Source organism: Cicer arietinum, chromosome 4 (assembly GCF_000331145.2).
Source record: "Cicer arietinum cultivar CDC Frontier isolate Library 1 chromosome 4, Cicar.CDCFrontier_v2.0, whole genome shotgun sequence".
Lineage (NCBI taxonomy): Eukaryota > Viridiplantae > Streptophyta > Magnoliopsida > Fabales > Fabaceae > Cicer > Cicer arietinum.
In genome coordinates, this window is record NC_021163.2 from 31,512,013 (window position 1) to 31,527,173 (window position 15,161).

Consider the following 15,161-nt stretch of genomic DNA (forward strand, 5'->3'; position numbering starts at 1 on the left):
TGTTGGTGCTGCTTATGAATCTACAGAAGAATTGATGATTTCAAATTCTGGAGGTGAAAATAACTAGGTATTAGACTCAAGTTGTACTTTCTACATGTGTCCAAGAAAGGATTATTTTGAATCAATAGATCTTCGTGATGGTGGAGTCATTCTGTTGGGCAACAAAAAATCATGTAAAGTCCAAGGCAAAGGAACAATCAGATTCAAAATGTTCAATGGCAATGAGGTACTACTGAATGATGTAAGGTACATACCAGAATGAAAATGAAATTTAATTTCTATTGGCATGTTTGACATATTAGGATACTCAACATACATAAATAATGATAGCATGACTATTGTTAATAAAGATGATATCATTGTTAAAGGCATTAAAAGAAATGGCTTGTATATTTTAGAAGATTCTACTATAATTGCACAAGTTTCAGTTGCTAGCTCTAATTTGCATTCATCTACTAGAAATGACATATGAGGTTAGGACATGTAAGTGAAAGAGGCTTAATTGAGTTATCAAAAAAAAATTTGCTTAATGTTGACAAAATTGAAAAATTGAAATTTTGTGATCATTGTATTCTAGGAAAGTTTAAGAGGGGCAGTTTTGGTGTTGGCCAACACAATACCTCTAGATCTTTTGAATATGCTCATTCTAATTTGTGGATTCTTTCAAGGACAAAAACTCATGTTGGTTGTTCTTATTTCTTAACCATAATTGATGATTATTCTAGGAAAGTATGGATATATGTCATTATGAATAAAAGTGACACTTTTATTAAACTTAAAGAATGACATATGCAAATTGGAATTCAAAAGGAAACTAAGCTGAAATGTTTAGGAACTGACAATGTACTGGAGTATCTTTCAGATCAGTTTAATAAGTATTGCAGGGACTTATGTATTCAAAGACATAGAATAGTTGCAGGCATTCCTCAACCAAATGGCATTGCTGAAAGGATGGACATAATAATCTTGGAAAGGGTTAGATGTATGATCTTGAGTACAGGACAACCTAAAACATTATGGGGAGAAGCTGCAGTTACAACAATGTATTTGATCAATAAATGCCCTTCATCAGCTATTGGATTTAAGACACCAATTGAGATGTGGAATGACAAACCAGCTGACTACTTAATTTTGAAGGGATTTGGTTCCTTAGCATTTGCTTACACAAGGCAAGATAAATTGGATCCTAGAGCAATCAAATGTGTTTTCATTGGATATCCTAATGGAATTAAAGGTTATAAGTTGGGGAGGATTGACCAAGGTGTATCTAAGTGCATCATATCCATAGATGTAGTGTTTGATGAAACAAGAATGCTCATGATTGACAAACTCATCATGACAAGGAACCAATCAAAGGATATGTGGACTTAGATTATGCTGGAAACATGGACACTAGAAAATCAATTTCCAGTTATGTTTTCACTATATATGGGACTGATGTAAGTTAGAAAGCAATTACACAGTCGATGGTAGCACTTTCTACAACTCAAGCTGAATTCATTGTGCTTACTAAAGGTGTTAAAGAAGCTTTATGGATGAAATGACTTAATGGTGAACTAGGAATAAATCAGAATTGTGTTTCAACTTATTATGACAGTCAAAGTGCTATACACTTATCCAAGCATCAAATGTATCATAATAAGTCTAAACACATTGATGTTAAATATAACTTCATAAGGGATGTGATTGATTAAAAGCAGGTTTCAATTGAGAAGATTGCAACTGAGGACAACCCAGCTGATGTATTCACCAAACCACTTTCACAAGCTAAGTTCAAGCATTGCTTGGACATAGTTGGCTTCGACAAAGAGTAAAGCTGAAGCAATGGCAGCAAAGTCAACAATTGAATTATTCTAATATTGAGTCAATGTGGAGAATTGTGGAAGTGTATCTCAAATCAGTAACAACTTGGAGTTACTTATTGTTATAATTGAATTAGTTATGACAAAGGTTGTTATAGTTAGTTAAGAAAAGTGTCTTTAAATACTATAATTGTAAATGAAGGTTGTAATGTGTTGTTGCAAGTAGTAATTGTTGATTGAGAGAGAGGCATATGCAATTAGATTCATAGAAATTCAGATAAGAGAGATCAATGGAGAAAAAGGAGATTGAGTGAAAAGACTAGTATTGCTGGTTCAGAAACAGTGATAGATACTAGGAGATCAATCTTGAGAATGCCTTAATCTTTTAAAGTTCAATTAACGATAGTGGATTAATCTTGCTTGCTTGCTCGTGACGTAGGTCTCATCAATTGAGACTGAACACGTAAATTCTAGGTGTTATTCTTCTCCTATCTTTCTTTAATTTTCGTTTATTTTGATTTTAAAAACTGGTTTTCAAAACTGTAGAAAGGGAGAACGTTAATTAGTCTCCTTTTTTTGATTTTCTGTTCTGTTCAAGAACGTTCTCCGTTTTCAAAAGAAATCCAAGAACATTCTCTGTTTCGTTTTTCTGCAGTTGTTTGTCTTCTATTTTTGTTGGTTGATTCTTGATACATATCCCAATATTGTTTTAACAGAGACAACATGCTACTTAGTTAAATAAAAAGTTTTTATTATTTATAGTTAGTATAATTAAGTTCTATACAAAATTAGCCGACAATTGTAGTTATTAGATTCCCCCTTATAGTGGGATATTTGGAACAATCTAAAATTCCTATTCCTTAGATTCTTTGTCAGAATACATTTATTGCCTACACTTTCGAATGACATTCAATAGTTGTTGTTCTCAGTTAAGAGTTTAGGATCTTTATGGAGCAATGCCCTGAATATTCAAAGTATTTCCTTAGTTACGATTGATGGGAATAAATACAGAAATATGATAACAAATAATATATAGTAGATATAAAATTTGCCTAACTTGCAAGAGCCCGTATGAGCAATTACAAATATATGGCAGCAAATTAATCAAAATGAAAGAGCGTAAAGAACACCGATATTTTAATATGGAAAACTCTCAATGCAAGGATAAAAACCACGAATCCTGAACCAAAGAAGTAACACCACTATAATTAAATAAGGGTACAATAGAGTCTCAAAATGATGTACAAATTGTGCCTACAATTAGCCAAAATAACAAAGCACTAAAGCCTACAAATGTAAAGTAAGAAGAAAAAAAAAACATCCAAAAAACTTGTGTTGTGCGAGCACGATTCGTCCCCCTCTAGACGTTGTTTCTTCGATCCGACTGTTGAAAACGAAGACTTGAATGTTGCGAGTCTACTGTCCAAAAATCAGCTCGATCCAACGATTGGCAAATGCGCGATCGATATTTTTCTGATTTAACAAAATTGGGAATAGGGTTTACTCTTCTCTTTTCTCTTTTGGTGGTTGCATTTCCTTTCAAAATAGTCTCTCTTGCAACCCTAATTAGACCACTCTCCACTTAAATAAGTGAGAGACATGAGCTACAATATTTAGACTTTTCTCCACATAGGAAGGGAGGCTAATGCCCAACAACTATCGCTAATATCCAATTTTGGTTTCAAACTCTACCTCCTTATATCACAACCCCTCTACCAACTTGTCAAAGTGTAAAAAGTTATAACACATTTTAAGTTAACTTCATGTAAAGCCTTAAATGACCATTGACACTCTCACTTAGTTGTGTTGTTGTAACTCCAGCTAAAAAAGTGTTTCGCCCATATACTAAAGCCCATTTTTGTTTTTTCTCATTGAAATCTTGCATCCATTTTTTTTGGTGAAGGCCTTGTTTGTCAAGTAATGAATTCAAAGCAGATGGAAAGTCATCCTCATACTCGAAGTCATAAATGCAGCTGCACAATCTTTAGCAAAATAATATGACCTTTTGAAGACATGATTAATATTCGTAAGTCCATTATGAAATAAATGCCATAAGCATAAACGATTATATGATTTAGGAAAAACCTCTGTAATTGATTTTTCCAAAGCAACATCTTGATGTGTGAAAATTGTATTTGGCTTTTTTCACAAATTGCCTTAAGAAAAGACTTGAACTACCATTCAAATGATGCAGTACTTTCATCGTATAACAATGTTGGAAATAACACACTTTTTCTATGATGGTTGAATCCAATGAAATAAGCAAATGGTCTTATTAGTGCGGTATGTGGTATCAAAACACACTGCATCTCCAAAATAACCATAACCCAAAACCATTTTAACATTTGCCTAGAAAATATTTGTTATACTATCAAATTCACATTGAATATCATAAAAGAATGATTGGTTCTCTATTTTCTTGGAGTATATACGTCACCTTCCTTCATTTCCTTCATCCTCTTAGCGGTTAAATGATTGTTATGTGAGTTTATGTCTTATAGGTCTCAGTCTCTAATTTATTTCGATTGATGTCAAATCTAGGAATTAGATTAGTTTGATGTAACTAAGTGATCTCAATAATCTTTTCACATCTTATATGTTTTGAAAAGTTTTTTTATAAAAACATACATATCATAGAAAAATACTATGAAAAACATACATCATAAAACATAAAAAATTGCATTTAAAATTCAGTTTTCTAGACCATGATTCGAATCAACTTGTAAAATTATGTTGCTTCAAATCACCCTCTAAAAAACTGCATTTAGAATGGTTCAGTAGAGAGTTTTTTAGACCATGATTTGACTCAATTTAAAAAAATTATGTTGATTCGAATCAACACTAACTTGATTTGAATCACATTCACGCTTTTTTTTTATGCATCAGAAGTCGTTTTTTTCTTCATGTAACACTATAAATACTCCTCTCACACATTCATTCAAATCTAACAATCATATTTCTCGGATTTTTTTTTCAATCAAAGACACATTGAAAACTCATTGTCAACCTTTGGGGTGATTGGAATTGTGAGGAAACTTAGCTATGATTGTTTTGTTATTGGGTGTTCAAAGTTGGGTAAATCTTGAGGGGTTTCAAGATTGCAAATGAAGAAGGAAAAGAATTGCATTCCTTTTCTAGTAGAAAGGGAATTCCTGGAGTTAGGTATGTGATCTTCATGTTTGAAGGAAAGTTAGCACAATTGGATTAAAGACTTTAGAAGAGATTCAATTGAAGATTGATGGCTCAAATAAAGAGTTTCATCAACCAGAGTGTAGCTAATTCAATTGAAGGTTGTGATCAAATCTTGTGGATAAAAATATGGGGGTTTTAAAGGATAGAAATAAATTGAAGATCTTGAAGGCTAAAGTGTTTTAGATTCGAAGGAATTTTTTGTTGTATTCAAATTTCATCATTCGTATTCAATTAATGGTGTTCTTTTTCTTTTTCTCTTGAACTTTTAAATTCTATAATTATTGATTAATGCAAAGTCTTATTCTTGAAAACTGATTTTTGATTAATGTGAAAAAGTTTATGGACAATTGTTTATTAAAATTGTTGATAAATTTTCTAATTTAATTGAGTGTGCAAAGTTGATTCACAATGGTTGCAAAACAATCTTTAAAGAACATCGATTAAAATTATAATTATGTGTGACTTTTGGTTGTGTAGAAAAATTGATTTTTCTTCTTGATTTTAGAAATATGGAGAAAAATAAAAGTCTAATATAGTGTTAGAACCAAGTTGATTGAAGAATAATGACTCTTAATTTCTTTGATGATAACAATTTATGTTTCATGTATGTGTTTGAGTGTGAAAATTCTCTTATAATAGATTAAATGCTCCACGTTGCATCTGCTGATGAGCAAAGAAAGAGAATCAAGAAATCAAGGCAAATGCACAATGACTCTGATCAACGTGTTCTAAAAACGCCTCTGGTAAATCTGACTAATGGAAGTTTACTCTGATAATTTTGCTTCTGATTTTCTAGCAACCCAATTGATTGTCTGGTCAACACTTCAAATTAACGTTATTTCAGAAGTCAACTTCTCAACATCCTCTGCTCATCAAAGTTGGACTTATTCTCTAATTGAAGAAATTCAATGACATCCTCTAAAAGTGTCATTATTTGTTATTCATGCCGTCTTAAATCAAGATATGCTGGATTAATTATGAAGATGTATATGGACACGTTTTAATGGTTGATTCAAGATATGCGTGTTGGTGTAAGCCCTAACACCCATCTATTTTATATAGATTATTATTCGTATTACGAATTCAAATCATATATCTAATTTTTGTTATATGTACAAGACATTATTTATTATGTTATTAAGAGTATAATATAATAAAGTACTTAGAATAGATAGTTCTTTTAATAGAACATAAAATATGACTTGATCGTGAAACCATATTCAACATTAGAACATTATTTCTAAAGTGTTCATATTCAAAGTTTTATCGTTAATTAGGACGACAATAATACATTGAGACCATTATGAGAGTAGACTGATGACCATATCTTACATATTATAGATATGAGATATCAAGTCATTATATAGGTATAAATATTATGTGTAATATTTATACTAGATTGACCTGCCACGAGAGTGCTACGTAATTGTCAGAATAGATTATCATAATAGAGGCTTGTCACTTCTATTAAATTATTGTTTTCTTATGTTTTTTCTTCTTTAATGTTATCACGATTAATCATTATATTATAATATTTGTGTAGGCTTGTTCACAAAGCTTTATTTGCATGAAACCATTGGTAAGTTCTTACTACAATGGAACTTTCTTCTACTAAACTTATAGTGTAAATTTTTCTTGATTTAATGTGAATTTTTTAAATTAATGTTCTGGTTTGAATGAAAGAATAATTTAATGCAGGGGTTTGTGCTGTAAATTTTATCATAGATCATGCAGAAATAGATTTTATTTTCGTTCAATATAAGGAGGTTAAAGAGGTATAAGGATAACTTTTTCTTCTTCTTTGAGATAAATAGTTATTAACATTACATTCTAAATGAGTTTATATTTATAGTAAATATTCAGAGAAACAATTAATTTTATGTATTGACTAAGTAGATATATTATTTGCATCTTTTTGAATCCTAGTTTGTTAATCCTCTAAGAGATTGAAAGGTAATTGATCTGTTTCAATTTCAATATTACAATACTATGCTACAACTAACAATTGAAGACATTTATGTTTGGCTAATATTTTATCTAAAATTTGGTTGTCGTAACAAACTAACAGCCATAGTGGGCTTCAATTCATTAACTAAGTTTTTTTGTTTTTTTTTTAACGTTTTGCGGGTTAAATTGTAAGAAGAATTATTTTTTGGGAAAAGATGTACTACTAGGTTATTGAGAAAAAAGGTCTTTTTTGGCTACTTCTACAACAAGAGTTGTTTATTTTCAATATGAAGAGTTAGATGAAGTTCTTTGTATGAGTTTGACTTTATGATATTTTCAAAATAAATCAAGTTACCATAACTTGTCATTGACATGAATCATATAGTATTTTCTTGATATATATTATAACTTTTATTTTTCAGCTTTAAAAATATTATTTTCTTCTTTACTGCATTGTTAAAGTATCTTATGTGAGGAGAATTTTCAAAATATATTAAGAATTCTTTAATAATGTAGCAAAATTAAATAAGTTAATATACCATTTGATCAAGTGGTTGCAATGCTTGTGGGAAAGTTTGATGCAAAATCTGATAAAGGAATTTTTCTAGGATACTCCACAACGTCAAAAGGTTATAGAATATATAATCTTAGGACTCAAACTGTGGAGGAATCCATGCATGTTATTTTTGATGAGTTTGATGACTTGTGTTTAGAGAAAATGGATAAGGATGAAGAAGATGAAAAATCATCCTCTCAAGTACCCGGTCCTCACGCAGAAGATGAGTCTGACCCAACCTCTCAGCAACTTCCAAGAGGATGGAAAACAGTCACGCATCATCCTCTAGATCTAGTCATTGGAAATACTACAGATGGTGTGAGAACCAGAAACTCTCTAAGGGAAATTACTACCAACATGGCCATGATATCACAAGTTGAACCCAAGACAATTGATCAAGCTATTGGTGACAAATCATGGGTTGAAGCTATGATGGAAGAACTCTCACAATTTGAAAGAAACAAGGTATGGAATCTTGTACCCCATCCTTTAGACAAATCTATTATTGGAACTAAATGGATATTTAGAAACAAACTAAATGGGAATGGAGAAGTCATTAGAAATAAAGTGAGACTAGTGGCACAAGGGTACAATCAACATGAAGGAATAGATTATGATGAAACATTTGCACCCGTAGCAAGACTTGAAGCAATAAGAATCCTCTTAGCTTATGCTACTTATAAAGGTATAAAACTATTTCAAATGGATGTGAAAAGTGCCTTTTTGAATGGGTTCTTAAATGAAGAAGTGTATGTTCGTCAACCTCCTGGGTTTGAGGATGAAAAACGACCAAACCATGTGTTCAAACTCTCAAAAGCTCTTTATGGTCTAAAGCAAGCTCCTAGAGCTTGGTATGAGAGGTTAAGCTCTTTTCTAAAAGAAAATGGATTCACTAGAGGACAGATTGATACTACTCTTTTCAAGAAGACACTTGAGAAGGATTTATTAATTGTTCAAATTTATGTAGATGACATAATCTTTGGATCCACAAATGAAAAGATGTGTAAAGATTTCTCAAATCTCATGCAAAGTGAGTTTGAGATGAGTATGATGGGGGAATTAAAATTCTTCCTTGGTTTACAAATCAAACAACGAGAGAATGGTATTTTTATATCACAAGAAAAATACACCAAGGATTTGCTCAAAAAATATAACATGAGTTCAGCCAAGAGTATGGGAACTCCTATGCACTCATCCTCCATACTCCACAAAGATGATGAAGGAACTCCAATATCTGAAAAGGAGTACAGAGAAATGATAGGATCATTGTTGTATCTCATAGCTACAGACCAGACATAGTCTTTGCAGTCGGTCTTTGTGCAAGATTTCAATCCTCTCCTAAAGAATCCCATCTCACTGCAGTCAAAAGGATTTTTAGATACCTTGTTGGCACTATAAATCTGGGAATTTGGTACAAGAAATGTTTCAATCTTGACCTCATAGAAGTTGAAAGAAAAAGCACAAGTGGTGCTTGCCAATTTCTTGGTAAATCCCTAATAAGTTGGTCATGCAAAAAACAAAGTACCATTGCTCTTTCAACCACTGAAGCAGAGTATGTATCAGCCGCTCAATGTTGCTCACAACTGCTCTGGATAAAAAATCAGCTTGAGGATTACTCGCTAAGGTACGCAAAAATTCCCATCCTCTGTGATAATACAAGTGCAATAAATCTTTCTAAAAATCCCATTCAACATTCTAGATCTAAGCACATTGAAATTAAACATCATTTTATAAGAGATCATGTGCAAAAAGGGGATTTAGAACTGATTTTTATTGACACTGAAAATCAATTAGCAGACATTTTTACCAAACCTCTCCAAGAGGATAGGTTCAAAAAGATCTTGGATGAACTTTCAATTCTTAATCTGTCTGAACTTAATTGATTTATCTTGGTTATATTCCTTTATTATATTATTATAATTTTTATTATTAATAATATAAAAATATATGTTGTTCTTTTAAATAAGTATATACAATTTTAGTTAAGTCTGAGAGGATAGCAAAACCACCAGATGACGGAATGTCCTGTTTAGTGAAAAGTCCCTTGACATGGCAGCCTAGAAAAATGAAGCTACGCCTTCTCTCTCATTGGGAAGCACGCGTGGCGCATGCCTCCGTAGTTCATGCCATGCATTTAATGCAGAACGGCTACATGTCTCATCCATCATTACACTAGTTTCCTAGGCTACAACGCATTTAATGTTTTCTTTCTCTCACACGTTTCCTCCCACGCTCATCTGCACATCTTCCTTCCTCTTCCTTAATCTTCCATCCTCTATCATTCTCACTCATCTCCCAACTATTCTAAAAACACCTCTTTACCTAGAAATTGCTTCCCACACCATTTTTTTTTCTTCATGGCTCGAACCAAACTCACTGCTAAACGAAAAATCAACCATCAAGAACCAGAAGAAAATCAAGAGGTTTATTCAAGCACTGATTCAGATTATCATGAAGAAACCCAATCTGAAGGAACCTTTTTGAACATCATCCCTTCTTCTCAACCTTCCAAAAGTTCCTCTTCTCCCTCTTTCACTAAAAATACTGCTAAAAACTCATCCTCATCAACTCCAATCAGGCGTTCCTCCAGAATCATATCTGGAATCGTTTCATCAAAAAAGGCGATCCCTCAAGACAATACTGTTCATATCATCCAATCTGATGATTCAGAGACAACTCTCTCTATTGAACCTCCACAACAGCCTCTTCCTAAGAAATCCATATCCAAAGCCTCAACTCCCAAAAAGGTTAAACCATTTTCTCCAAAACCCTCATCCTCATCGCTCAAAATTTCTGATATTACCTTATTGTTTGATTCGGCTGATATAGAAAATAATTATGTTTTGAAGCGGCAAAACAACTCCGTTGTAAATGGTAAAATCATTGATCTTACTGACATCAAACAAGGTGGATTTAATGTGGAAGAAATGGTTGAACAACTCGGATGGACTTCATTCTTCAAAATCGATGAGCCTCAATATCCTCGCCTAGTACGGGCATTCTATGCTACTGCAAATGGCTCAAAGTACTCCACTAGTTTTAGTATGGTATTGAAAGGAGTTTATATGGAAATAAATCCCACCATACTGTGTCAAATTCTTGACATACGTGATGAAGGAGCCGACCACTTACCGGAAAGGTGGCATTCTCGAGCTTTAATCACCAGGACCTCTGTTCTTGAAGAATTACTCATCAAACCACCAAAACCATTAGTGGCCTCAAATCTCCGTCCAATATGTTGTATACTCCACAACATTTGTGTTCACTCCATTGCACCCTGAGCTGGCAGCTTTGAGAAAGTCACAGAACTTGATATCATGATCATCCATCATTTAATGACTGCCTCCCCTCTTCACTTAGGTAATGTGATTTTTTGGTTTATGCTGAATGTTGTTTTGATGGGAAGATCTGCTACCTATGGAATGCTACTCACTAAGGTTTTCAAATTCTTCAAAATCCCACTCGAAGATGAACCTTCCATCAAATTCAATAACACATTTTCACTCAAGAATATTAAACAAATGAAGTTTGAGCATGAAAACCTCCCTGCCTCCAAGAAAAGGAAAGTACGAGAGTCCTCTACTCCCTCTCAGAAATCTGAAAAAGACACCATTCAACCACCACCTAAGGAAACACCATCACCACTCATTCAAGAACCTACCTCTCCACTGCGTCACTCTCCTGATCTTACTTCGAACTCACTTGTCAAACCATCTCCTCCTCATGAAGTCGATCCACTCCCTAAGGATACCTTTACACCAACTCCTCTTCAAAATATGGAAGAAGGCGAGGAGTTATATTTTGATCTTAACCAGTCCTATCCTCCCTCTCCTACGGATATGCCTATGGCCCTTTCTCCTACAGTGCCAATGGAAGAGGATGTGCTCCCACAACCAGATCTTTCGCAACAACTTCCTATTCCTCCTATTGCTGCTCATGAAGAACCTACCCAACCTCTCCCCGAGGTCACATGACAGTTCAGTTCCCTTGACTCCTTCTTTACTGTCACGACTCATAACCATTCAAAGGACAAGGTTGGGAGCTCTCAGAATAAGAGTTCCAGTGTAAATGATCAGCCTAAGGGATCGGTTCCTAGCACAAGGATTGGAGAAAGCAAGAATACGAAACAGATGAAACTTCTTAAATTAATTAGGAAATACCATAAGAAAATCCTTCAGCGCTTCACTCACTTTCAGAACTCTTTGGTTCAATTTGGTCTCATCCTTGAATGGGTTACCAAACACTTGGTCCCTACTATTGCTCCTGGAGATCATCCTCCTGAGCTACCAGCTCAGCTTTCTTCTAATGTTCAATCTCCGTCATCCTCATCAGATGAACCCTCATCAGACTAATTCAGTTGATGTTTCTTTTTGCTGCTGTCAAATTCAGGGGGAGAATGATTATGTTTTTGTGTTTAGTTGATTATGTTTTTTGATTATCCAGTTGCTTTGGGTTCATGCTGTTAAAACTGTTTAATTATTGTGTTGTTATGTTGTTAAGTTGGATTGTTGTGTTGCTTATGAAACCATGTTTATGTTGTGTTGAACAAATCTTTAAATTGTCATCTTATTATCATGATGCTGTATGTATGGTGAAAATCATGTTATCTCAACACTTTGGCATACATTTAGGGGGAGTAATAATTTTTAGTTTTAAAAATTATTACTTATATGATTGAGGGGGAGCATAAACATTTTATTTTTGTCTTATTTAAAATCATAATCTAAAGAATTTTGTCATCATCAAAAAGGGGGAGATTATTGAGACAAAATCTCTCAAATGATTTTAATGATAACAAAATTACTTAAGAGATTATGATTGTGGTTAATGACTAACATGTGCTCTTGAGTGTATTCATATAAGATAATAGGTTATTAATCATTAAGGCAAAAAGAAGGAAAATATGATTCTGGCCTGAGGATGAAAAACCACGTGAGGATGGCATATGATCAAGATGAACCACGTGAGGATGGGCTGCAAAGTGGAAAATCTCCAGATCTGCCCAAGTTGTGACCTCACCAGTACAAATGCTTTTATTCATTAAAGAAATAGACAACAAAGTCAAAGAATGAATAAGTAAAAGTATTTGAAATAAAAAAGTGAGAAAGTCAAAAGGAAAAGGACAAGAACAACTAGATCTAAGTCTAAGAGGATGACAGAATAGGCTGAGGATGGCAGACTAGGCTGTAAATGATTCAACCAAGTTGAAAGCAACCCATCAAGCATGTGCAAAGGCTAAAATCAGATCATTTATTGGGCTTGCACGAATTAATACATGAAGAAGTCAAGTTAGAGAAAGGCACGAATTAATACATATTCTTCTTTTACTCTTTTGCTTAAGTTAAAACTAAAGGGTTGAAAAAATCCATCCTCAGTGAGAGGATATTTTTACAATCTCTTGAAAATTAATTTTAAACAGCAAAATTCTTATTCAACCCCTCCTTCTAGTGATATTTAGCTACATCAATTGTTTATTTTTTATTGTGATATTTATTTGGATTTACCGTAGAACATATTTAAATATGAAACTTGAATTAACAAATAGAATATATGATGCATCTATTAGTTATAATATAACTATGAATATATGGTTTCTTTAATAGAAATGAAATAAATTATTATTTGTTAAGGAGTAGATGACTTCACTTTTGGACTCATCTTATGATATTTAATTATGAGAAATTTTTATGATCATTCTTTGTTAGCTGGTAGCAACATATATTTAATGCATTCAATGTATTATATCTTAGGCTTGGATATATTGAAAAGAGAATTAGAATTTTAAATTGAGATACTTATTAAATATAGTAAAAGACATAATGACATAAAAGTTTGTGTATGTGATAATTGAGATGCTTATTAATTGTAGATGATACAATGTGAAGAGATTAAATGGCAAAAGGTGCATAGTTTGGTGATAGTTGGTCAACACTAACAAGAATATGAAAGGTAATCGGATGTTTGATATAAGTCATGACTTGTACCATTCCTGATATAACATATATTGCTAGAAGGTTAAGTCGGTATGCAAGCAATTCAAGTAAACAATATTGACATGTTATTAATAAAGTATTAAAACATTTGAAAGAAATAATTAACTATAGTTTAATATATAGTGGATATCCTTCAGTTTTGGAAGGATATACAGCTGCTAGTTAGGTAAATCATGTTGAGAATCATGCTTCCACAAGTGGATGGATCTTCAACCTCGGTGGATGTGCAGTTTCTTGGAGTTCAATAAAACAAATTTGCATTGTCGACACCACTATGACTGCATAATTTATTGTTCTAGTTGCAGATAGTAAAAAGACTTAATGACTAAGAAATTTGTTGTATGAGATACCAATTTGGCCAAAGTCAATGTCATTCGTATCCATACATTGGTGGATGTGCAGTTTCTTGGAGTTCAATAAAACAAATTTGCATTGCTGACACCACTATGACTGCATAATTTATTGTTCTAGTTGCAGATAGTAAAAAGACTTAATGGCTAAGAAATTTGTTGTATGAGATACCAATTTGGCCAAAGTCAATGGCATTCGTATCCATACATTGTGATAGCCAATACACACTATCAAGAGCATGTAGCCAAGTTTATAATAGAAAATCAATACATATTGATTTAAGACATAGCTATGTACATGATTTAATTGAGTGATATCCATAGTGTTTGTAAGAACTAAAAAGAATCTTGCAGATTCTTCGACGAAAGGTCTGACAAAGGACATGGTGTTGAAGACATTATTAGGGATGTGATACAAGCTCATATCTAAATAATCACCAATGGTGGAAACAATCAACTCAACACTTGAGTAACATCAAGTCTTGAGTTTAATGATGAAAGTACACTATTAGAGTGATTGAAGTATGTATAATTATGGGTGTATTTCTAACATAGTCCACCTATATGAGAATGAAGTGGGGCGCTTCATAGAGTTCAAGAGCTTGACTCTTAAATTCTCACGAAAAGGATATGAGACATAGGGCCTTATCAAATGTGTCATTTTTATAATTCGATCAGTGGTACCGAAATTTCATATGTGAGTTATGCACACGAAGAATTTAAAATTCCTCGTAAAATCTAATTTTTGTCTAAATTCAAAAAAAAAAAGAAAAAAGCAAAATTCTAGTAGTGGAAACTGAAATGAATGTCTTTGAATTATTTTTTAAACGATTTATATTTATCTTTGTTTGACTTTAGTCCTTTGAATCCTAATTTTGACATAATTAACAAACATACAATGTTCATACATCATATGATAAATCTAACATTTTAATTGAGCAAGATTTCAGGAACAACAATCCAATCCTACACACTTGAAACAAGTTGCTTGGAACACAAGAAATCAACAAAAGTTGACTATTGACTGAGTAAATCGATTGGGAAATCGATTTCATAACAAGGGTGTAAGAAAACATAACTGTTTGTGATTGTATAATCGATCAGGCAATCGACTGGCACAATTAGAAATGAAAATTGCACAAGTCAGTGGCAACCTGTTTTACAGGCTAATCGATTGGCAAATCGATTGTACACATCACAAAGTAAAACTGATTGAAACCAATCGACTGGCAAATCGATTGATCAAGTCACAGTGAGAATCCAATTTCTAGGGTAATCGATTGGCAAATCGATTGCTTAAGTACTATTTGCAAAATAACTT